Below are 26,668 nucleotides of genomic sequence, written 5' to 3'. Positions count from 1 at the left end.
TTACGTGTCTTTTTCCCCCGTTGGATTCTAAGGTCCTCCAAAGAGTTAGAATCAAGTCTACTGTGTTTGGAACAACATGTTTGTTGAAATGATAGAGAAATCACTACTGGATTCCAGATGGTTTCAGACCTCCATTCATTCTTATCTCCTTTCTTAGATAAGTCAAGTATTTATGGACCTCCCTCTTTCAACTTAAGCTCCTGGTGGACTGAATTCTCAAGGGAAAATGTTGGCTCTAAGGGATTTCCCTCCCCCTCAGCATTTATTTATCTTCTCAAAGCCCAGAAGTGTTCTCCACAAGTTGACTGCTGTCTTTCACTGAGGGTTGTCTGTTTGCAATGATGTTTAGAGACCCTGTCCTTTCCCAGCACTGGCAGTGTGCTCTTGTCTGTTTTGACAGGGTATTACTATGAAACCCACACTAGCCTTGAACTAGTAATTCTCTGGTCTTAACTTCAGTGCTAGGATTTTACCTGTGAGCCACCATATCTAACTTCAGCCTGTACCCTTAATGTCAGCCCCAACTCTCGCCTCAGGGTTTGAGGGCACGCCATGGTCAACACAGTGGCCATATCTTACGGAGCAAACCAGAGTTCCCCCCTAACAGATAGCCCCCCTTTCTCTCATCTCCATATCATAATAACTTAGTGAGGAAAAGAAAAAGAGAGGAAAACAGCTTAGACACCTTTCAAACTGTTTTTCCTCACTACGGAAAACTATTTCTATTATGAGAAAGAACTAACATAATAACAACAGTTGCCAGTCCTCTGTGAGTACGCACCATATGCGGGTCTCTATGCTAAGGCCTCTCCACGTATCTGATGACCTAATCCGTACAGCTTCACTCTAAGGAAACTCCCACTAAGCCCTTCAAAGTGGGGGAAGACGCCAGTTAAGAAAAGTTAAGAAGTGGTCAGGCTGGATTCTGACTCATCAAAGCTCCCACGTTCTTGCCTTTATAAATGTCATTTACGATCCCATCAGTATCTCAATCCCGCTTCCCAAAAGTCATCAATAGCCCCCAGATGTCACCATTTGTGTATAGAGTTTTCTTTTGTTTTGGTTCTTTGGTTGGGGTGGTGGGGGTTGGAAGTATTTCCAGTAACTTGAGAACATCCTGTATCCCATTTTGCCATCTTTAAGTTTTCCTTATTATAAAATAAACATTCGCCGCGTTAAACACTTGGTGAGTACCATTTTAATGGTCGTTCAATATTGTGTAAAATGAGTTTATTGAAGTTCACATGACCTTTCTATTTGAAGTTTCGATCCCTTCCTCTGTGGCTTTGGTAGTATTACGACGTGTTATGTGCACTTAACACTGTCCTGATTATCTTTAAGCATAAAAACGTCAACATTGAGATGACTTCCTCCGGAGAGACCCTCAGGATTTCTACTGCCAGGGTTACTTTCCCATAAGCAAAGGCATAGATGTCAGCTACTCAGCTATGGGTTTGGGTTTTGTGTGGCTATAACCTTGGACAAGAAAATGAGTGCAGGCAAAAAGCGATCATGTCTCTTAGAATGGCGGCTTTCAACCCTCAAATGCACTGCCTCGGTGTTGTGCTGACCCCCAACCATAAAACTGCTTTTGTTGCTACTTCATAACTATAATGTCTGTGCTTTCCAAAGATCTTAGGGGACTCTTGTGAAAGGGTTGTCCAACATCCATTGGGGTCGAGACCCACAGGTTGAGACCCCCACATGCTAGGGCACCTACTAGACCTGTGGTTCTTGAGAGTTTATCTTTGAACTCTCAGAATTTGGATGAGTAATATCTTGGTACCAAAATGTTTTACACGTCAAAGCGCAATATGCCTGCGATGTAGTTATCGTGAGCAAAGTGCTGTTTTGAAAATAGGCATTATGGAAGAGCTAAGGCACATTAACATATGCATTTCCTTGTACACTTAATTTTTTTTTCATGACAAGAACATAGCTATCTACCCTCAACAAGTTTCAGCAATGAAAGAACAGTCTTCATAGCCAGCGTGTCTGTGATAGGTCTCTTGGGCATGGTCCTCCCATCTGATTGAAATTCTGTGTTGATCTGTATCTCCTAGCTTCCCATCCATCCATCCTTGGTCCCCATCATCCTACTCGGCATTTCTTCACCTAGTTTTGTTAGATTCTGCCAATAAGTGGTGACACCATCTGATTGTGTTTTTTTCATTTAGCTCAATTTCCTCCAAGTTCATCCATGTTGCTGCAAATGAGAGGACTTTCTTGGTTTTTAAAGTCGATTAGTATTCTCATGTTTATGTACACACACCGCACTTTCCATTATCCATCCGCCAGCTGGTTGTCATTGACAGGTATTGCTTATGTATCATACATAATATAACAGGGAGCCTGGGAGTGTGTTAATGACTCGATTTTCTTTGGATAGACCCAGTAATGGGACTGATGGACTCCACCACAGTCCTGTTTTTAACTTTTTTGAGGAAACTCCCACAGTGTTTCTCCTACCAACTCGACAAACTTACGTCCCCCTTGTGGCTAACACTTTCATCACATCCTCTCCCTGCTTAAGACCGCGGCATCCCTGTAGAAACAGCTAGGGCTCTCTGTTCGCAAAGGGAACAGAGAACAGAGCTGACAAAGCCATCACCTCCTTCCTAACTGGCCCCTGGTCGGAGACACGGAGACACGGAAGAGGTGCAGTTTTGGTGAGAATGGGCATTGGGTAGAATGTGGCAGTAGAAACTGGAAGAGTTCATTTAGCAGCTACAGGTTCCGTTAAACGTTTTATTTTCTTGGATATTTTCTTTATTTACATTTCAAATGTTTTCCCCTTTCCAGATCTCCCCTTCATAAACCCTCTATCCCATTCCCCTCCCCCTGCTCCCCACTCAACCACTCCCATCCTCCCACCCTGGAATTCCCCTACACTGGGGCATTGATCACCCTCAGGCCTGAGGGCCTCTCCTCCCACTGATGTCCAACAAGGCCATCTTCTGCCACATATGTGGCCAGCGCCATAGGTTGCTCCATGTGTACACTTTGGTTGGTGGTCCAGTCCCTGGGAGCTCTGGAGGGGTCTGGCCTGTTGACACTGTTGCTCCCTCCATGGGGTTGCAAACCCCCTCAGCTCCTTCAGTGCCTTCTCCATCTCCTTCGTTGATCTCTGAGCTCAGTCCAATGGTTGGCTGCAAGTTTCCTCCTCTATATTTGTCAGGTTCTGCCTCTCAGGAGACAGCCATATCGGGCTCCTGTCAGCAAGCACTTCCCGGCATCCACAATAGTATCTGGCTTTGGTGGCTGTATATGGAATGGATCCCCAGATGGGGCAGTCTTTGGGTGACTTTTCCTTCAGTCTCTGCTCCACACTTTGTCTCCATATTCCCTCCTGTGCATATTTTGTTCACCCTTCTAAGAAGCACCGAAGCATCCACATTTTGGTCTTCTTTCTTCTTAGGTTTCATATAGTCTGTGAACTGTATCTTGGGTATTCTGAACTTTTGGGCTAATATCCACTAATCAGTGAGTATGTGCCATGTTTGTTTCTTTGTGACTGAGTCACCTCACTCAGGATGATATTCTTAAGTTCCATCCATTTGCCTGTGAATTTCATGAAGTCTGTTTTTAATGGCTGAGTTATACTCCATTGTGTAAATGTACCACATTTTCTGTATTTATCCCTCTGTTGAGGGACATCTGGGTTGTTTCCAGTTTCTGGCTATTATAAGATTTTTTTCCCTGGGTACACTTTTAGAGCCATGACCATGGAGACCTCAAAACTATGTTTGTAATTACCGAGAAGTTTAGAAAAAGCTACAATGGACCAGAGAGGACACTTCTCTGTATATTCAATATGAAGGTACCAAACAAGGAGCCTGATCAACTCCGTTTGCTATTTTACATCTCCATATCTCATCTAGAGAATGAAATGTTAGACATGTTTTTAATGGTTTTGAAGTCCTTCTGAGACTCTGATAGAAGCTTCAAGTCATCTCCTAAAAATATTCATGCCAGCATAATTATTACAATAATGGCTTTGAACAAGGTTATTTGCAGAAATTAATGCAACAAGCAAATGTAGACCATCCTGGGTGATCTTTTCATAACTGAAGGAGTGTATGACACCCAAGATGATAAACCCCTGATCTTCCATACCTCACACACCTGCTTGCTATTGGTGAAACAACAACAGGCCTTTCTAATAACTCTCCATAAAATCTCAACACCATTAGATTGGTTGGCTCATTTCCTGAGAATTCTGATTAATTAAAACAGAATGATAATGACAGTATCTCATACCTCTTATTGAAAGTTTAACACATGTCAGGAACTGAGGTATAGGCTTAATAAAGTTTGTGTGGTGTCTGCCTAAGAAATGGTGTGTATTTAATTAGCTGAACACTTAGCAAACCCAACCTTACTTAACCTTTAGTTGAGTACCTACTGTGGCCATTACCTTTAATGAGCACCTACTGTGCTCATTACCTCCATTGATTTTCCCAGCAGTCTTAGAGAGAGAGAAACAAACAGACAGTGTTGTTGAAGGAAGTCATTCCACATGCTAATAAACTGGGTGCTGGGATTCATGCTATCCTGTTCCTTTTAGTAGTCTGCTAACTACTCTCATTCATTAAACAGTGAGTTCGAGAACCTGACTTACACCCATATAGGGAAGCCAGAGGTGTTCTTCATATGAACCTGCATCCCTTCTTCTGACTTCAAACCTGATCTATCTTTCTCTTACCCTCCTCTGACAGCTGAGCACCTGTTGGAGGTGAGAGGCTAAGTTGGAAGATGAGAGGATGATAGGACGTCTTCCATTCACTGAGATCCACCCCCTGTGTGCTGAGGGGTCAGTACATGAGGGAAAAACTCACACCCATGGTCTGGTCCAGTTTGCTTGCAGCTTCATGTTGAGACATAACCATACTTAAGGGCTTATATGTTGTTGTTGTTGTTGTTGTTGTTGTTGTTGTTTTCCCTCAAGGATGGCTGACTTAGTGTGGTCCATAGGACTGATAATATTTATTCTCTGTTCTATCCTGGGGACTGAGGGGAGGCATCAGCCCTCTCATGTAGACCAATGGAGTGTTATGGTTCATTGATCCTAACACCTCTTCCTGTAGAGACATCATTGTTACATGTACCATCTGGCTGATACAATTGCATTGTAATTGTATCATTGTAAATGTAAGGATGAAACCCATTGATTGTTGCATCATTGACTCTAGAGACAAAGGGGGGAAAATGTGCATTGAAATTCAGTATCTTGTTCGGTGACCTGCTAGAGGCACTTAAAGGGGGGAGGGGACTGTAAATATAGCTTACCCCAAAGACAATTTTCTGCAGTTCATAAGTTGGTTGACATTTCACCAAGCTTAGGACAGGCCATGTGACAGGACCCAGTGAATTAGAACCATGCTGGATTTTGGCATCTGTCTTCCCAGCGACTGTTACCAATAACATGTAGAAATATTTTGGCATTTTCCTTGATACTATTTTCAACTCCCGTTAGTATAAATATTTAGGGTGTTTTAGAGAGGTGGATTGTACGGCAGGCACATCGTTAGCTCTTTTATCTCAGGGCTGGACTGTTTGAACAGTGTGCCTATTCTCTAAACGTGTTAAGAGGCTATATACAAAAGGCTTTGTGGAAGTTTGAAATGGAAGCTTCATCTCTCAGATGTTACTTATGGCCAGATTCTCACCAGTCTACAAAGTATGCCTAATTATACACAAAGGCTCTGAGGGGAAAGAGCAAACTCAATATTACAGTAGAAACTTCCTCCAAACAACAGCAGGACTCTGGGTCAAGGGTAGTGGCAATAATCATATAACATAAAACAGCCTGCATTTCCTGTGTACGCATGCTGGTTAGTATGTGTGCACACGTTTCTAGAAATTCAGAAACTGCCCAGGGCGTGTACGTTTGCAAAAGTAAGGCATGCTGTTCGGTTCTTTCCCTGATCCCACCTCCTTTCAAAAATAGAAACTCAGAAGTTCTGAGTCAGGCTACAGATTATTTGGCTGGTTCAACTGTAGAGTAAGTTATTAATGACACCCAGATGTTGTTTTTAGTGATTGGATGTTTTCGGCTGTGAAATAATATTTTCTTGTGTGTGTGTGTGTGTGTGTGTGTGTGTGTGTGTGTGTGTGTGTAGTGTGTAGTATGTGATGTGGTATGTGTGTGTGCATGTACGCGCATGTGTGTGTGTGTGCTCAGAGTGATGTTTCTTGCTGTGATCCACAGCATGTGGAGAAAAAGCCCAATGGCGGAAGCGTTTGCATGTCCAATGGCATCACTGATAAGTGACTGCTTCATTCTTTATTTTTAGCTCGCACTGCCTTTTTTCCCATATGTCTAAAAATAAGTATTTGCAAGCTTTGCATTCTGCTGCTCATTGTAATACACAAAATATTTGTGCACAGAGCGAAACGCACTGATAGCGCTCAAGATGAGCTATTTCAAGAAAGGAAGGCTTGTTGTGCTAAGAGGAGATAAAATACATTTTTATGAGTGGTAATGTCAGAGAAAGCCATCCATCTTATTTTGAAATAGTTTTAAAGGAGTGGCTAGATAGTTGACCTCTGAAATGATTTAAATAGATTCAATGGGGTGGGAGGAAGGATTCCATGTCTAAAATAGTATGCTCTGCTATATATTGGCTATTGTAAGTCATCATCCAAAGATGGCACTTAGTGCCTGGTCATCTGGGACAGAGGCCCCTCTGTGTAGGATCACCCAAGCTGTCAACTTCCAGAAGACCTATTCTCCAGTCTTTGAGTCTATTCCAGCTCGTTAACACCTCTATCCCAAGGCTGGCAGAGAAAAGTAGAGGAAGAGGAAAAAAAAAAAAAGAATCACGTTAGTTGCTCTTAATAGCCTTTGCAAAGGCCAGCTCATGGCTGAGATAGAAGCCAGTGGTGGGAAGAAAATGTAAGATTTTTCTGCTTTCTGTTGTAGGCTCCCTTTCCTGCCTCGGCACAGCTAATCAATATTTGACTTAAAGACGTTTCAACGAACTTGACGCTGGAAGGCCTTGCTGACATAATCGTGTATTATGTCTTCCCGTTAAACTCCCAGAAATAGGGTGAGCACCGGAGAGTTAAATGGTGTCCTGCCTCCCCATATCTGAGGGAGACTCTCTCCTGGGCTATTGCTCCTAATCAGGGGTTCCACAGCAGGTGACAACTTTTAATTCACCTTCAGAGCTAGCCATCTCTGTGACAACTCTGTGGTATGATCACGCCTTCTGGCCCTGACCTGGTGACATTCGGTATTAATGAGATTGGCAGGTTGGGCTGTGACTGTGTTTACGTCTTTGTGTGTTGCTATACTTACAGTTCACCCAGAACAATCTGGGGCCAAGGTTTGCTCTTATCAGGATAGGTGGCTGGTTGACACCACCTCACAGATTCTATTAGAAGGGACAATAGAGTCATTCTTCAGTGTGGGCAGTCCTTAGCCACCCTTGCTGATATGTATTCTTTAAAGCACCCTGGCTATGCCACCCTCCCATTTCAGCCCCACTTTTGGACCAACCACGCAGCTCAGAGATTTGGGGCTTTGTCTTGGAAGCTCCTCCATCAATCAGAATTCCAAATTGACACTGTTAAGGTCCCCAGAGGTGTTGAGGGTCTGGATTCAGCAATTATGGTGAATAAAAACCTTGCAGCTAGCTAGGGCAAATGCCAGAATTCCAACTACTAACAGTGGAAAAGGGAAGTGGTTTATGTTAGACTATGGTCATACTCTTCTGATTAAACCCACTCAAAAAAAAAAAAGAGAGAGAGAAAGAAAGAAAGACAACACTGTAATATTTTCCAATGACTGTTTATCATGAATTACGTCAGCCTTCATTTAAGTTGCTATTATTTCTCCTTAATGCTTCTCTGGTGCCTACATAATTCACCACACTGGCAGCCTTGGGACTATGAAATAAGCTTTCACAGTGTCCATACAAGGCGTGGGTTTTTTTTTTTTTTGGTTGTTGTTGTTAATTATTATAAAACTCCTTTAACTTTTTACAAAGTGGCATAAAATATTGTTGAGGTATTTATGGCTCAAACGACATGGCTCTATTTTGCTCCTGGCTAGTTCTTAACTAAAGCAATCATTTGTGGTTATTAGAGCTGCCAGAGATATTATGTCAGAACTGGTTTAAGACTATTATGTATCACATGTCAGTACTTGAGGCTGCCTTTCAAAAAAAAAAAAAAAAAACCAAAAAAACAAAAGCGTGATTTTCATTTGCGTTCTTCCAGGGATCAATGATTTATAAGCTAACTGGAGTTCATTCCAAGGTGTACCCATCACCTGGGAGCCTGTCTCAAACCTCCCATCATCCGCTTGGAGTCTCTTTCCTGTGGATCTAAAAAAAATCTCTCCAAAGCAAACGTTGGCAAAGGTTGAGTTCCAAGCGAAGATTTGTTTCTAGGGAGTCATGGAATTAGCTGGAACTGCTTAATGGCCCGTGGCTAGGCTAGTTCTGAGTCCCTGAGTGTGTAGGTTTTTTCTGTGTAGATTTCCTAAGTGTTGAGACCAATGGTTATGACCTTCTGAAGGGGGGGAGGGGGAACAGTCCCCACTCATGGGTGAGCCTGCCTCAGATGCTCAAACAGCCTACCCCAGCTTTGTAAAGACAGTTCTTGGGTGAAGGACAGTATGGAGAAAGGCAAAGAACCAGGTCTGGGGTTCCACAAAGCTGCTCTTCCAAGCAAACTTTCTATTAATATGGTGCTCTGCTGAGCTGCAAATACTGTGTGTTCCCTCCTCGCTTATTTAAAGCAAGAAAGGAAGGGCGTGCCAGAACATTCTACAAAGAACGAAAACACATTAATGACTCATGTGAACAATTACTGATTTTTCTTAACATATAATTTCTTAATTACTGTCAACCAAAATAATTTGCATGATAATATCCTCAAGCCCCTCCCCCCAAGTGGTGTTTCATAGTTTTAGCTTGGGGATCAAAGAGTCTGTTTGATCAATAATCAGGGAAATTTAACTCCTTCCTTCTGACTGGATCCACAGGAAGCTGACAGGAGATATCTTCACAATAATTACCTCCAACACAATGGGGGGAAAAAAAAGAAAAAAAGAGCTCTCCAGTAAAGTAAACAGCTCTGGAAAGGGCTGCAGGCGGTTTCTTTAGCTTGAATTCAAGGAGGAAATTGTGACTTTTGTGAAACTTGCATAAATTTACATGTATCCTGTCAGAGTTTTAAAATTAGACAACATGCCTGAGTGCCCTGGAAATGAGTCTGCCATCCAGATTTAGAGAGCTTTTAGCTTTTTTAATTAAAGGCATTTCACAAGCCAACACCAGAGACACGAAGAAAATTACGTATTACATAAGAACACAGCAACCTTGGAGATTTAGTGAGTGAATATTTTGGATTTAGGAAGGAGATAAAAGGTGTGAAGGGAGCAGTTATGGGGAATTTTTTAAGGTGTTAAAAAAATTTTTTTTTTTTTCAGAGAAGCGAAAAGGCCAAACTGCCACTTGCTGTAGCCCTGGTTCTGGAACTGGTTCAAAGCTCACAGAACTGACTGTGAGTTTGTGGTGGTTGTTAATGAGCACTTGTGGCAGTGAGCTGGGATCATGGATTTGTTATGAATAGATATATTCAGATATATTCACATGCATATATTTGTATATGTATATGAAATTCATATATATATATATATATATATATATATATGGAATTCAGAAGACAGAAGACAAGACTCATTACCACAGCAGATTATGAAAACCCCAAACAGTATGGTTATCATTGTGATAACCATATTTATCCGCTGCTCTGCCTCATATCCCACAACCCCTCTTTCTAAATGCCTTAATAATGCCTGATAATGAAATACTGTTATTGGCCATGTTAAACCATTTAAAGAAACTTAGACTAAATACTGTCAGCTCGTGTTTGCTTTCCTGGCGTGCTCATTTATTGAGAAATTTGGAATGAATGTTAAACATCTGGGCATAGCTTGGTGCACGCAAAGCCATCTTTAAAATGTGTATATTTCAGAACTTCTTTAGTGTATTTATTTAGAAATCTGGGAGAACTCTGTAAACATGTTGGAGGATATGGGTAACATTTGAATATGAAAGAGAAAGTCGGTGTAATTGAAAACCTAAATTTCATTTTCTATAACTATTACTCTGTTGGGAAGGACGACTTCTAGGGTGAGAGAAATCCAGGCTATGGTCAGGGCTGTTTATGGAGCAGTACCTCCCCATGTCTTATACCATATATATGAACCAGAAAAGCCCCCATTCTGGCCCCTTCTGGGTATGAGATATGATGTTTATTTCTTTAAAAAAAATAAAGAATTGGTTATTTCAGCACTTTAAGATATGGTTGGAGTTGCACTTGCCAGCTGCGTAGATAAACTGGAGTACAGCCAGGCCTACACACTGCAGTGCTAACTGCCTTTGGTTCTAGACAATTAACACATATGTTTTAAAGATCTTTTTAACTTTATATATATTTATATATGTGTATGTGCCCCCCTCCCCCTCTCCCTCTCCCTCTCTCCCTCTCACTTTCCCTCTCACTCTCTCGCTCTGTGTGCACATGTGCCACGTGGATATAGATGCCTGTTGAGGCCAGAAGAGATTATCAGACCTTCTAGGTCTAGATGACCAGTGACTATCAGCTGCCCAGTGTGGGTGCTAGGAACTGAAGTAGGGTTCTCTTGCATGTGTTCCTAACCATTGAGCCAACCCTCCATCCTATAGTCTGTATACTTTGTAGCCCAGCCTTTAAGACACTGATCCCATTGACACAATTGTGGTATTTGGGAGATGGTACAGTGTAGGAATCAGAAAGACAAAGTTATTAATGTATCACAAATGCGCTCCACTGTAGAAGTACAAAGAAGAATGACCATAATGGCAGAGTTTTCAGGTCTAAATTTTCCATTATGTGTGTCTCTCCTGGTAGCGGGTCTGAGGACCCAGGGCTACCTGTAGACTGGAAGCCCACTCTGAATTGTTCATTGTGATGTGGTTCATTGTGAATCTAGCTTTGCAGCATAGACCAGGCTGGACTCCAAAAGTTTTAATATCTTCCAGACAAGGTGCAGCTGAGATCTAAAGACCCTGATTATAGGAACAGCCATCTCTTGGGGCACAGAGGTTTTGTGGTGGGGACAGTTCTGGTCCATGGTGGTTGCTTCAGAGTTAGGGCAGGTTTTATTATTATTATTATTATTATTTTGTTTTAAAACTACAATTTAATTACATTACTTTCCTCTTTCCATTTTCTTCCTCCGGCCCTTCCCGTGTATCCCCAACCCCCAATGGCTCTGTCTCAGATTCACGGCCCATGCCTCCTCACTGGGCCACATTAACATTGTGGGGGGAAGCATGGCGGACCCAACTCCAAGCAAAGAACTAGGAGCATCTAAAGAACACTGAGAGAGGAAAACTTCAGTCTTCTCCAGAGAAGAGCACCACCCCACCCCCATTAGCCATTGAATACCGAGTGGTCAGCCCTGAACATTTACATTCATTTTATTTTTAAAATTTATTGGAAGGAGTGTGTGAGTGCCACAGCACGGGTGTGGGAGCCAGAGCCCAAGTTGGTGGAATTGGTTCTGTCCTTCCTCCACCTTCACGTGGGTTCTAGGGAGCCAGCCAGGATTCAACATGGGTCATGAGGCTTGAGTGACAAGCACCTTTGCTCTGGCGAGTCATTCTGCTGGCCCATCATACCATCCTTGGTCCCTAGCCCTTTGCTTATGGCTTCCATAAGTGCTCATTTACCATTATATAATTAGGAGGCTGTCATCAACAAAGATAAAAATTGATGTATTCTCCTTGGGCAGATATCCCCTGGGCCTTCTAAAGAACTGAAACATGGTAGCTCTGGAGAGATACTTTACTGGGTAAATGGGTTTTTTTCTTCCAAATTGTGGAGATCTGATGTTGGATACCCAGTATGAAAGCCCTTGACATGTCTCAGAAAATGAGGTAGAGGGTCTGTAAGGTGAATAAGGAGAGGAGGGTCCTTCCCTTCAGACCTGGCAACCTGAGTTTGTTCACCCGAACCCATGTGCTAAAAGCTGGGAACTGATTCCTGATGGTTATGCAAGTTGACTTCTAATGTCTGTCCACACCATGTTGTGGCCTATGCACATGTATACACACACACACACACACACACACACACACACACACACACACACACACACACAGAAGTGCATGCACCCACACACAGATGCACATACACACACAATAAATAAGTGAATGAATGAATGAATGAATGAATGAATGAATGAATGAATAAGGAATATGTATATGAATTTTTAAAGAAAAAAAAGGAGGCTGGCGAGCCGTGAAGAAAGACCTCTGGAGTTGACTTCTGGCTTCTGCGCATACACATGTACACACAGCGGGTAAGAGGCCAAGGGAACTGAAATGACAGAAAAGAACTAAAACTATGCTACCTGGCATGGAAATTGAGGGGAATGTAAACTGTAAGTAACTTATTTCAAAGGAGAACCCCCACATGTACAGCCCACAAGGATCTAAAACTGCAATTCCAAGGGTCAGTTTGTTCAATAACCCATAGAACCAGAGTGTTACCCCATCTATTACTTATTGATTGATCCATTGATTAGTTGCAACTTGATGAGGCTTCTGGAACAATAAGATACTAGAAAGAAGTGAAAAAAGATGAGCCTCTGTCTCTTTCTCTAGTGTGGGCTACCATAGCCTGAGGTCAGTCTCCCGTCCTTTTCCTCAACACGCAAAGTGTGGCAGATATACTTAGTGGTTGGAAGCCCTTGATGTGGCCAAGTCTTTTTTTTTTAAGATTTATTTATTTATTATTATATGTAAATACACTGTAGCTGTCTTCAGACACACCAGAAGAGGGCATCAGATCTCATTACAGATAGTTGTGAGCCACCATGTGGTTCCTGGGATTTGAACTCAGGACCTCTAGAAAAACAATCAGTGCTCTTAACTACTGAGCCATCTCTCCAGCCCCTTTTCTTAATTTTTTTTTGGTTTGTTTTGTTTTTGTTTTTTCGAGACAGGGTTTCTCTGTGTAGCCCTGGCTGTTTTGGAACTCATCTATAGACCAGGCTGGCCTCGAACTCAGAAATCTGCCTGCCTCTGCCTCTGAAGTGCTGGGACTAAAGGCGTGCGCCTCCAACGCTTGGTGTGACGTGGCCAAGTCTTACCTATTCACTACATTATCATCATTTTTTGGATGACCCAGTGCATCTAACCTTCCTAAGGCTGAGACCTTTTTAATACAGCTCCTCGTGTTATGGTGACAAACACACCCCCAACTATAAAATTATTTTTGTTGCTACTTCGTAACAGTAATTTTGCTGCAGCTAAGAATCATAATGTAAATAGTTCTGGAGGTAGAGGTTTGCCAATGTGGGTGGGAGAAGGGTCTAGGCCTGCAGGTTGAGAACCACTGGGCTAACCGTTGCTCACAAACAATCAGACTTTTGAAAATAACAAGCTCTCAGAATGACACGCCTTTCTTCCTTAACTGTAAGTTTGGAGTGCCTCTCTCTCTATTGCTTGTAGCACCCACCATCCATAGTGTGTTATTCACGTGCCCTGCAAAGAGAACCCCTTTCTTTAGAGTTGCATGCAGAGTGACGTATGTTCACGTGTTGAGCTGTAGTCTGAGATCAGAAGAATATATATCTCAACACTGAAAGGGTCTTCCAACTTAAAGTAGATTGGAGAAGGCACCAGGCCAGGGATGTAACGCAGCTGATCGAATCAGAAAAACAACAGAACAAAAAAAAAAAAAAAATGCACTCTTGATCACATCCAGAAAGAAAGAGGAAATAAAGAGGAAATAAATAGCTACCACTCTGAAGATGACAAGTGGGGATATCAATCAAGTTCCCGAAGCCCTACCTGTACAATTAAGAAGAGTAATTCTGGAGAAAGATAAATTTGTTTCTAGCCTCCCACCACAGCCACAGATATCTAACAAACACAGGCTGTTCCCTGAAGGATGCTTGGACACATTAAAGGATGTAGCCAGCTAGCTAAGTCAATCTCAGGACTGGTTCCTTATATACATTTTGTGTAATGACGAATGACATTATATAGCTGATCAAAGATAATGCCAGTGTCCACACTAGTTAGGGCAGCTTCCCGGAGGGCTTTATCTTCGAGGAGGACAGGGAGGATTCACACTGAGTAGGTGCATTTTGGTGTGAGTAGCTTTAACCCTGACAAACCTTCCTCAGGAAAGTGCCCTTCATCCTCACAGGTTATAGGATAAAGGAGCCCTGAGGTAAAATGTTCTCCCTAACACTGTGGCCAGAACTTCGGTTGGGGATCACGAAGCTCTGTGGGCAGTTTTCATTTGCCAGTGCCCTGATCCTGTTCACATGACCACAGCAGCATTGAACTGGCAAGCGTGGTTCACCTCCTTCCTCTAAGAGCCTCTTAAACGGTAGGAGGGGAAAACCAAGAGGCCATTATGATTGGACACAAAACTGTTGATGGAACTCGGGGAGTTAAATCCCATGGAAAAATCTGGAACGCACCAGCATTGACTTGAACCACTGGCCCTCTTTGAGCATTGCAATGGGATGCTGCGTGTTAGCCTTCCCTTACCATTAGAAGCAGGTCTTCCTATCAAGGATGCTATTGTAGACTCAAAGAGGGGGCACCTACCTGGTGCTGTAATTCATCTCAGGCTACACTACCATTTGCTCCCCTTCCTTGTTTGTGCTGCTCATTCTAAGTTGCTTCACTTTTTCAAGTTCTCTTATCTTGCACAGAACAGTCGAAACACCTGCTTCCCATGGCCAAGATTATATAGCATGTGGGAAATCCTGCACGGAGTCACGCTTTCGCCCTGTGGTCTCTTAAATGAGAAAGCTCCATTCGTGCGCAAAGCCAGAGGGTTGAAAACTAGCCCCGTACTCTCTCCTGTTTCTGCCCTTCTGACTCTAGAGTTTTCGATAAACAGGAGAGGATATTTACTATCTTTTAAAAAATTGTTTTATATATTTAAGCTTTTTTTTTAATTTAAAGATTTATTTATTTTTATTTATATGAGTACACTGTAGCTGTCAGACATACAGATGTGAGCCACCATGTGGTTGCTGGGAATTGAACTCAGGACCTCTGGAAGAGCAGTCAGTGCTCTTAACCACTGAGCCATCTCTCCAGCCCGCATTTTTTTTTTTAAATATAGGGAAGACACCAATTTCAGTGGCAACCTGGCTACACTAACGCTTTACTTCTTAACCTTGGTTCCCTTAGGAGAAGCCCTTCAGTGTGGACTCCCCCGTCGGTTCACCCAAGTCCACGTGCTTCGTCTATCTATCAATGTCTAAGGCGTACTTAGTATAGAGCAGATACCTCGGTAGCCCCCAATTCAACCAAACCAAATCCAATAGACTTAAAATCATGAATTCTAGATTCTGAGTTTGTGCAGAATAAGCAGTTAAATAAATACACAGGTATGTGTGTGTGTATGTGTGTGTGTGTGTGCATTTGTATGTATGTATGTATGTATGTATGTATGTATGTATGTATGTACATGAGTGTGTATACAAGTGTGTGTATGTTTGTGGGGGTGTTGGGGGCAGATGTGTGTTACATGAGTGTGTACGGGTGAATGTGCAGTGTTTGTTTTGTGTAAGCGTGTGTGTGTGTGTGTGTGTGTGTGTGTGTGTGTGTGTGTGTGTGGTGTTTTTAGGAGGCAAAGGGCTGAGAACAGTTCAACCCATCTGATGAGTACGCCACCTGTTGTCTTTGTGGAAAGAGTCACATATGCTCTGTGGCTGACTTTAATGTCGGGTTTAATGGCGGCGCCTCTGGTCCTTTCCTTTTTGAGACTTATTTCAGAAAGCAGGGTAGAAGGAACCTTTCTGTTGAGTTTATAATAGCAATTACAAGCTGATAAGAGCAGACCATTCATCAAGCCCTCATACCTCCGGACTTTTATCTCTTTGGGTCAAATGTTTCCTGATTGATATTGACTCCCATATCTTAAGCAGCTCTGAACAGATAAGAGGCAAGCGAAGAAATTCCTTTGAAGGAGATTTGACAAAATTATGTTTTCTGATTTTTTCCCCTTTTGAGAGAGAGAGAGATTAACTTCTCATTGTTCTTATTAGAGAGTACAAAAGCTACCAAACAGTTGAATTGAAGAAAATCTAGAAGTTTCCTCGGGTAGATATTGACTCCGTCCCCACTGCATGCAAATAAGCACTAAGTACCTTGCATCCCTTTTTCTGAAACCATTTGAACAGAGCTTTTAATACACTTAGCATGGCCCTGTACCAACACACTTAGGAATACACAGTGCCTGAAGAACAGGCAGGCACTTGGTATAAATAAAGGTCCTGCAGGAAACTGCTGTTGGAACCTTGTTTTAAAGGGCGAGAGCACAGGTTTTGGCATGCAAGATAACAGCTTTCCATTGCAGTGACCATGAGTGTTGTTATGAATCAAGTATGGAGACAATTAGAGAGTGTATAATTACACTCAGAACAGTAAACACCTTCCGAAAGGGTATATAAATCAATTAAACGGGCCATACAGTGGCCGGTCACATAAAATTATATTGAATAAAATGTGTCATCCAACAGTATTTTCTACACACGTCCCTCGACTTTACATCACGTGATTCATTCCCGCTGTGCCTTTTCCTCCCCAATCTGATGGTAAAGGGACCACTTGTCATCCTAGCTGAATTCAGTGGCACTGTCCTGGACAGATTCACATGGCTATCTTTAAAAGGGGCTTGAAATGGGGTAGATTTGGGGTCATTTTTCTAATGGCTCTTTAGGGAAAGGGGATCCAGATTTGTCTGCCTGCCTTGATTCATTTTCGGTTTCTCCACGAGCCTGGTCATTAGGACTGTTCAAGCCCATTGGTGTCTGCTGCCTAAAATGAGCTAGGTGACCTGCATCGCCATGTCTCCTGCAAGAGCAGCCGGATATTACAACAGAGGAGTAATTAAAAGAACATACCAAAGACAGATGTCTCTCATGCATGCCACTACATGCTACGAAACGGAGGAGCCACACCACAGCTCCCGTATTTACACAAAGCCCTGAAGTTGTCTGTGTCTAAGGAAACAAGCCAACTCATGCAGGCTGACCCCCAGGGGCCATCAGAGCTAAAGTCCATGGGAAGCTTATTTGCATTTAAATGGCAAATTGGAAACATTTTTCGAAGATAGTTGATGAACATATTCCAAAATGGCTTTCATTAAATAGGAGCCCAAGATGTGAATTTGCATAGATGGTGCTGGCCTTGTAAATTCTCCCGTGCTCCTTGGGAAAAAAACAGCTGAGAAGCAACAAGTTGGCTGCCTAATAAGGCCCCTAACGGACTTCCTTCTCAGGACTTTAGAGAGGTATAGACGCTAGCTGGCTCATTTACCTCTTGCTGCGTCTTTCCTCCATCCCCCAACTGAGCCTATGGACCACCTGGCCAGGCAGAACACCAAAGAGAGTGGCCCAAGGCTTTCCTCTCCCTCACGAATTGAGCATATGACTTGTGAGTCAATACAGGTGACAAGGTCAGTTTGTCTGTCCACTCACACATAATCCAATTGAGATTTATGGGTTATCAGCTATGTCCTTGTGTGGAATCCTACATAAGGAAATGAACCAGCGGGCCGTAGTACAATAAAGAACACAACCCCGTGCTACTTCCAGGAGCTCGCATTCCAGGGTGGGGACTTGCAAATTACAGTGCGAACTGTGAATAAATACCATCCCGGAGCAAAGTGAATCCTTCCTGTCAGCTTCGGCAGACAGAGAAGATAGTTTTAACTTTTGTTTTTTATTTTCCCCTTGCATATTTTACTGGAACTCACGTAACAGGGCCTGGCACATTTTACCCAGTGACTAATATATTAATCCCACTCTCCTCTTAGCCGTGTGGGAATGTCAGTTGAGTCAGGGTTTAAAAATGGGACTTGGGGAGATTTGCTCTAGATCTGTTGACTAATATCAATTAAACCCCAGAACATCACACACAAATTGAAGATGTCTTTTTCACTCTTCTTAAAGACCCAAAGATGCACCTAGCTAATAACCTGTTCCACATCCTTAATAAAGACCAGGCTAATTAAAAATTGTTTGCCGCCTGAAAATGAATAAATGAAGAACCATATATTAAAATCAGCAACTTCCTTTGGCAGAAGACGCTGAATGTGGGCTAGGGGGAATGAAAGAAATAATTGTGAGCTTTTTATCATCTATGATGACGCATACAAATGAGGGGTTGTGTCACCCTGACAAGGCACAGGGGGAAGGAGACTCTTGGCAGAATTGGCAGCCAGGGTTAGTATCTGCAGTACAGAAGCAAAAAGGATCAGAGTCAGTGTGTTATGTTTTAAATCTGAAATGCCGCCTCCCACCCCCCAGCCCCAGAGATTCATGCTTGGATTAATTGTTCCCACATGGTGGCGCTATTCTTCAAGTGTCATGGAGCCCTTGGGAGATGGAACCTAGCGAGCAAAAATTGGTCACTGGGGGTGGGTCTCTGAAGGTCTTGCTCTCCGCTCTGCTTGCTGACCTGTCCTAATGTAAAAATTTCTATCATATAGCCCAGTCCCCATGAACTAACCTGCTCCCACAGTGATGATGGGATTCCAGTCCTTCTGAAACTGGGAACCAGAAGAAGCCTTTCCTACCTGAGTAGCCAGGACGCTGAGTTTCTTCTTCTTTCTGTCCCCCACTTTTCTAGGCTGTACACCAAGCTACATCTTGCTCCATCCCTTATCTGTCATCTTGAGTCTCCCTTCTGTAGGCCTGTGATATGAGGCTCCTCACTAGCTGATGTGTTTATCTTGCAGTAAGAGGACAGAGGTGCCTCCCTTGGGTTCTGTAGAGCCTGGAAAGTTGGGACCTCTGTTTAGATCTTAATGTATGTTGTCCTCCATCAGGCTAGAACCTGTACATGCATGCTTCCTAAAAAAGAAACTCACTCATCTGACCCACCAGACTGGTGGTGACTTCTTTCTTCCTGCAGACTTTAATTGGAGCATCGCTCTTCCTAGATCTCTTCCCCTATGACTCCATGAGGTCAGTGTCTCTGTGACACTCCAAGAACCCTTACTGGTCCCTTTATACAACTCTCACAATCTCACTAGAGATATATTGGGATGCTTGATATCCTTTGCGTGTAGCTCACTGATCCAAGCTAGCAGTGAATAAACTGAGCTTAATCTATCTTAAATTCACAGAGGAACTGTATAGGAAGTATACGCCAGTTGCCCTTGCGGTCTGCTTTAAATAAGGCCCCGCTTGCTTGCATATCAAGCCAGGCTGCTGTGTAGAGTGAAGAAGCACAGAGCGAGAGCTGAAGAAGACGCATACATACCTTTAATCCCAGCTTTTGTGAGGTAGAGGCAGGAGGATCACTTCAAGTTTGAGGCACGTTCCAGGCTGGCTAGGGACCTAGCAAAACCTTGTCTCAAAGCCAGAAAAGAATAAAGAGGAAGATGGCAGAGCCAAGGCAGTAACTGACGACTGCTTGTGGGTCTGAGGTGGGTTCACTGACCGTTGCCTCTTGCTCCTAGTGTCTGTGTCTCGGGTTCCTCCTCTTTAGCATTATTAACCATAGCAATTGGCAATACCCAGCTACCGAGTATACTACAAGAGGACTTAGATGGCGAAGTGCCTAACATCCGACACCTACAGAGGATTACAACGCCTCCCATGTTTGGCATGGACAGAGAGGGCGAGGGTCTATCTTTCCAGAATATTCCAGAGCTCGGATGCTCTCACCTTCAGTTTAATTCCTTCTTCCCCTCAGCCCTCCCCAATCCTTACACACAGACTGTTCTCTATTCCAGGGAACCCATGGCCTCTCTCACTCTCTGTGGCTGTCACAAGCAATAGTGAAATTGGAGATTATACTTCTTTATGCATGCTCTTCCCCAATAACTTATAACCTCCTGTTGTGTGTCAGGCTTAATTATCCTCAGTGTTTTTCTCCAAAGTAATTTCTCAGGGAAAGACAAAACCAAGACAAGAGAGTAGTCGTGAACAGTGTAAATGGCGTGTAAGGCCTGAGACCTAGGAGTCAGAAAAGCAACCAGAAGATTGGCTAGTGATTATGTGGCTGACACCGATCAGAGCCCCGAATCTCTTGTACATGAGGAAATGATCACCCACGTGAGCCCGATAGTAAAAAGGATACGAGATTGATGAGTCAAGCCAACCCATCCTCCATGGCTTCACCACTTAATATTAGCAGATGACTGAGATCTGCTTGTCACAGACCCCTGGCTTTGCTCAGTTTTAAATACTTGGCTTTGATTTATAGAAGGTTTTGTGGCCAGTCATGACATCAGAATGTAAAAAAAAAAAAAAAAGAAAAGAAAAGAAAGAAAGAAAGGAGAAAGAGAAAAAAGAAAAAAGAAAAAGAAAACAGTAAGTGTATGGGGGGGAGGGGCTTGCTGTAAAATAAAATGTACATTTACTGGTAAGAAGCAGAGAACATTTGGCATCAGCGGAAAAGCTGAGTCTTTGATGTGGAAAATAGAAAAGTTCTTTTTGTTTCCATTCGGGTCGGAGGGAGAGATGATCGCTCTGTGATAAGTCCAGTGGGTTCTGAAGCTCAGTGTAACAATTGATGAGCCACAAGTTGTCCTGCCCGGAGGATGTACCACGATGAAACACACATGTGTGGACGAAGTGTGGGAAGAGAGGCGCCACGATGCAGGAAAAACAGAGTGGACTCAATAAGAGGAGTCCCCCTGCCTCTCTGTATGAGGCTTTGTTTTGTAACGAGGCTACTTACGTGTATATGGTGTGTATGAGCAAAGGAGCTGAGGAGAAAGACACAGAGGTGGAGAATGGTCCTTTTTTTTTTTTTTTCTTTGTGACTTCTATTATCCTGTGACAGCCTGCAGCCACCCTATTCTGGACGGGGATCTAAGAAGTAAATGTCCTATTTTAAGTGTGGTAGGGTCCTCGGTTTTAAACAATTTCTCCCTGTTTGGTTTTGTTTTAATGTTCGCACAATTAATGCCTCTCGCGTGTATTCAACAATAGTTGCCTAGCAACCATCAAGCAGTCTATTTAGAAGGCAAAGGGTCTAAAATTGAATGAAGAGAGAACATGACTCAAGCTGCAGCAGAAACAAATGAGTTTCTGATACCAGTTTCAAATCGTAGCCCCCAGCAGCTGAGCAAGGGGCCATCTGGTCTGGCACCTGTAGAGGAGACACACGCAAATGGCCTGTATATCTTGGACACTTGCAGATGGGAAGATAGACATTACCAGAAGGTTCTCTGGATGTCAGTTAGACTATGTTTTCTTCCTTCAAGCAATCTGCCTATGTAATCCCTAATGGATGGGTGTGTGTGTACAATTAAAACTGTCATCTCCAAGGGGTCTAGAACTACCTAAGGGACAAACATTACAAGATGACCATGATGACTGTGAAGGTGTTTCTGAATTCCGTTAGATGAGGCGAGAAGACCAACCCTAAATGCAGGCACATCATTCCATTCCATGGGCTGGGGTCCTAAACTGTATAAAAGGGGAGTATTCATCTCTCTCTGCTACAATGTAACCAAATGCCTAACTCTTGACACCTGGATAGACTATATCCTTCAACTGGGACTGGATGTAAACCCTCCCTTGCTTCCCTAAGTTACTTTTTTTTGTTCACTGCAAGAGGAAAAGTCACCATCAAAGGAGCTAAGAGTGTTCTAGAAAGCTCCTAAGATTGATTCCACAGCTTGTCTGAAAGATAGGTTTAGGATCTTGCAGCCTTGCCCTCACTAGGTAAGGAGCATGTATGAATCAAAGAGTGTCCATTCCTGCAGGAAAGCTTCTATGTATCGGGGACTGTCACAGCCACATGGTAAAAAATGGAAAGAACCTAAGATTCCCTAGAGGAGCAAGCATAAACAAAGGTGGTCACAGGCACTGGACAGAAGAGGGGCAGAGGGAGGAAACAGAAAAGGGTTCCTGTCACCAAGCCTAGGTCTTCCTGAGTTTGATTCCCAGGACCCACAAAGTAGGAGAGAATTGATCCTGACAAGTTCTCATCTGATACCAATATGTGCCATGGCATGTGTGCCCATCCAAATAAAAAAATAAGTGTAATTTTTTTTAATTCTAAAAGAACATCAATTAATCCCTGAATTAACACACTTGAGATTTTTAGAAAAAAAAAAAAAGAGACAAATCCCATAGTTTTCAGTTAGCATTGGCTCTGTGTGTGTGTGGGTGTGGTGTATGTATGATGTGTTGTATGGGAGTTTGTCTGTGTGTGTGGTACATGTGTGGTGTGGTATGGTATGGGGGTTATGTCTGTCTGTATATATGTATGTGTTTCTGTCTGTCTCTCTGTATGTGTATGTCTATGTGTATGTCTGTCTCTCTGTGTATATGTGTGTCTGTGTGTGTGTCTATATCTCTGTGTGTGTCTGTGTGTCTATGTCTGTGTGTGTGACTGTTTAGTCCAGCAAGTGAGTGCTTTTCTCTCAACCTTGCTTTTTGAAATGGTGTCTTGCTAAAACTGGAGTTGACCACTTAACTAGACTGACTGGCTTAGCTCAGAGATCTCCTGTCTCCACTCATCTCACCACCTAGCACTAGGGTTGCGGTCGTGAGCCTCAGTACCCAGTGCTGGGAATCTATTCGGATTTTCATGTTTGAATGGCTAACACTTTACTAACTGAATCATTACTCAGGCCCTCAAATGACATTCTGTGTTTAACTGTGCAACACATATAAGCCCACTAGACATGTTTGGTCAATGAATGAATTCCCTTTTTATTTAATGAAGTTGTCACTTCCCAGATATCAGAACAGAGGCCTGGTGAGTAGGGGATACTTAAATCAAAGCCAATAAAACTACCATCACTTTGACTACACACATTCACGATGTTCTTTTATCACCAGCTGGAATAGCACAGTCAGCCATAGGCTGGCAATCTAATCCGGTAGACAGTGATTCGGTTAAAGCTGGAACTTTCAGAATTGAGTGTTGGATTGGTGAACAGAAATAAAGGCCCCTTTCTTCCTTTTCTACCATGTGACTTGTCCTGACTTGTCTTCTCTTCTACCATAGACAAGCTTATGATGTGACTAATAGGAACGTACACAGAGAAACTAATAGGAAAGATCATAGAGAAATTTGACCCTTAACTGGAGTTCAGCCTTCCTGAATGATCTGCCTCTACTAAGATTCTGCAGCCAACAGATTGCTCTTCTTGGCCCACTCTATTTAAGCCTGTTAGATTTGTTGTCTGTTTATTGGTCTCCTGCCATACGCAGAACCTTCTGTGTGGTGATTCCTTCCACAACACAGTCTTGTTTAGAGGATTCCTCTTCCTTAGTGCAGTCTTATTAAGGCAATGCTTACCTACATGATCATTCTTTTCCTTCACCAAATACAATCAACCTAGTCTTAGAAGTCCTATTTTGTAGACACTATAACATTGCAGCCTCCAGGAGGGCCTGTTGATGCTCATATCAAACTATACCATATCTCTCTGTTCTTATTTTTAATTCCTGAGCTCTGCCAGGTGCTCACATCTGCTGAGGGCTCAGAAGTTGCCAGAACTTCCATGCCTCTCCCTTCAGCCAGCTCTTGGCTTCTGAACTACTTGATGTATTACCTCCAACATGCCTCTGCATATCGCTGTGATAATAACAGCCTCTGCCATTCACTGGGGCCTCGAGTGTGTGGTCCGCTGTCTAGTATTGTCTCATTCACATTCTTTCAACATCATAATCTGTGAGAATAGAGCAACCAGCCCTCCCTTTTAGCAAATGGGCAAACTTCACCCAGAGAGAGATGACTGTTTGCTCTTGATTCTACAGTTGTCTGAACTACACAGGGAATGCAAAGCCACCTGTGCCCATAGCTGCCCCCTCCTTGCTTTCTTGTGAGACTTGGGTAGCCAATGGCAATCTTCCCAACAACACCAGTGGGAGACACATGAAGGAAAAGATGATTTAACCTCAGGAAAGTGGCCTTGCCTGTGAACATCATCAGATGTACTTTCCTCTCGTGTGTGTGTGTGTGTGTGTGTGTGTGTGTGTGTGTGTGTGTGTTCATAACATTGGGTGTGGCAGTCTCTTATTATAAAATTAAGATAGCATGGAACACACCTGGGATGGGAGCCAGATGAAGCAAACAGTGGATGGTTATATAAGGTTTGGGGACTGTATGTGACAGAATACGGGCTCACTGTACTTTCTTTTCTCAATTGTCTACTGTTTGCTAATGTTTCCTTCTCGGTGTGATTGCCTCCCGATTTAATAGTGCTTGCCATCCAGGCTTTACAGTGGCAGACCCAGCATAATACCAGGCCCTTCTATGCTAAACGCACTGAGTGTGTATAGCCAACCACAGCCCAACATGTTTAGCTAATGGGTTACTCGGGAGCTATGCACTTACATAATTAAGTGATGTATGTAATTTTGTGTTAACACATTTGCGATGTGTGTTTCTCTGGTGATTGCGACACTTTATTCCCTGTAAAGCATGACATTTTAATTCCCACTGAATGGTTCTCTACCTTGATTCGCCTTGTTTTTTTTTTTTTTTTTTTTTTTTTTTTTGTGACAGGGGATTATTTTGCAATCAAGATAAAAGCATTATTTAGGAAATCTCTAGACTATCCCCATTACTGGGAACTTTTAACTGCAGATTAGTCTCCTATTTTATTGATCGCTGTTTTCAAAATCTTTATTGGAAATTCAATTTCATTTCTATGTTATCAATGGGCCCAGATTAGCATCCGCAAGATTTTTTTTTTAATGCAGTTTTGTAGGGATGGAGGTCTTTAAAAGCCCTCCTGGTATAACATCTCCCCTATGAAAACATTTTGCTTTCCTTTGGTGTTCTGGCTTTTCTTGGGCTTCAGGCTCGCTAGACCAATAGGTATCTATGTAGATGCTACTCCCACTTCCCCTAATTAATGGTGATCTTGATTGAGGGAAAATGCTGTAGGCACAAAGATAAGGGGTAGACCAGCCACCCTTCCCTCTCTAGAGGTATATGTTTGCCCCAGCGGAGCCAGCAATCTATGCAGTTTAACAAAGCCTCGCTCTATGCTGAGGGAATGGAAAGATGATTGTGTGGTTTAAAGGTCCTTTCTGCTCTTGCAGAGGACCTGAGTTCAGTTCCCAGCACCCATTACTGGCTAACAACCAACTCCAAAGGATCCCAATGGCACCTTCTGGCCTATGAGGGCACACACACACACACACACATATACACACTCACACACATAAACACACACATTTGTGGATTCGAGTCCCGACACAAGGTGGAACTTGAACCCACAACATACACACACACACACACACACACATATGCACACAAAAATAGTAAAGAATTTACTAAATCTCATATTAAGTGACAGGCACTGGTTTCAAAACTCAATACAGAGTTCTGCGAGTTCTATCACCGTACATCAAGCACCTACCATCTCTTTAAGAGTCTGCTGAGACAGACAATACGTGATGGGTACAAGAAACCCGAGAGAGTGTCTGTGGACAAAGGCACCCCCACACATCTGGAGAAGTGACCGAAGGATTGCAGGGTGGGTCAGGTCTACAACGACTACACCCTACTTTTTGACTGATTTCCAGAGATCTAAACTCAGGCCTCTGTGCTTATATGGCAAACCCCTTACAACCTGAACGATCTCCCCGGCTCTTGAAGCTGTGGAATGGAGGTGCTCTGTAAATTACCCAGAAGAACTCAGCAGTCACAGAGCTATCAATATTCTAGCTCCTCACCATGGTCTTCTGTTACCAGTTGGTCTGTCAAGCGTGGCTCCCCATACTTCATGTCTTACCAGGTCTCTCTCTGCATTTTAGAGCAAGGTTTACAAGAACCCTCAAACCTAGAACAAATTGTTCTATTGGTCCCAAAGAATGACAGCTCTCCCGTGGTTCTGGTTCGAGCCCCCGTGCCAAGTGTCAGTTCTCAATTAACTCTAGCCTCTGTGAGCTCCTAGAACACAGGCAGCCTAGATCTAGTTGTCTATACCTGGAGCTATGTGGCAAGGTGTGGCACCTAGAAGCTTTGTATTGTGTCCAGGCCCCGCCCCTACCCTCACTTCCCTGAGCCCAAAGCAATGCTTAAGAATGCCAAAAGAATGTTTTCAAATTGTTCCTTCTGTTGATCCCAAAGAATGAGAGCCTTCACATGGTTCTGGTTCAAGACCTGGGCCAGGAGTCAAATTCTAAATTTAATCGTGGCCTCTGTGAACGTTTCTTTGCTTTCCCTGCCACCATTTAAAGCTGTTCACTCTTCCCATCTGCAAGAGCAGCAGTCATGTCTGTCTTTCTGCCACACAAGCTTGTTATTCTACTGGGGGGCAGCGTGTCATATTTCCTATCATAATAGGAATTAAACAAAAGCCCTTTGAGCAAGAGCCCTGTGTGTAAACGCCTGTGCTCACAAATAGATGCGCATCAGAGGCCAGCAAATACCACCCCTCTATTTATTACTATTATTGCTGTTATTGTTATTATTATTATCTTTAAAAGAGAAGCAAGGCTCACTAGAGAATTCCTTTTGGAATTTTCTTTTTAGTGAGAGGACACAGAAGAAAGAGCATGTTCAGCTCGTACCACAGCACACACAGAAATAAGACAGCAGTCATGTTTGGCTAAAGAAGGCACAGCTGTTTAATTTTATAGTAGAGTTACTTTAAGGACTTTGTCAATTCAAAGACGAAAACCAAACAACTGTTGCTA

General features: G+C 43.0%; 1 protein-coding gene and 1 long non-coding RNA gene across 8 annotated transcripts in view; one reads left to right on the top strand and one right to left on the bottom strand.

The window, feature by feature from the left end:
• The window catches only part of Gm51770, a 78,986-nt gene extending 55,407 nt beyond the window's left edge, over positions 1 to 23,579 (bottom strand). For both annotated transcript variants that reach the window (XR_003948901.1, XR_003948900.1), the window contains exon 1: positions 18,552 to 23,579. This is a non-coding gene — a long non-coding RNA (predicted gene, 51770). The remainder of the gene's footprint in view (positions 1 to 18,551) is intronic.
• The window catches only part of Arid5b (AT rich interactive domain 5B (MRF1-like)), a 186,833-nt gene that overhangs the window by 104,671 nt on the left and 55,494 nt on the right, over positions 1 to 26,668 (top strand). The gene's annotated exons all lie outside the window — the stretch shown is intronic.

This window comes from Mus musculus, chromosome 10 (assembly GCF_000001635.26).
Source record: "Mus musculus strain C57BL/6J chromosome 10, GRCm38.p6 C57BL/6J".
In the NCBI taxonomy this organism is placed as follows: domain Eukaryota; kingdom Metazoa; phylum Chordata; class Mammalia; order Rodentia; family Muridae; genus Mus; species Mus musculus.
The sequence above is the reverse complement of the archived record's forward strand: the minus strand, read 5'-3'. Positions and strand labels throughout refer to the sequence as shown.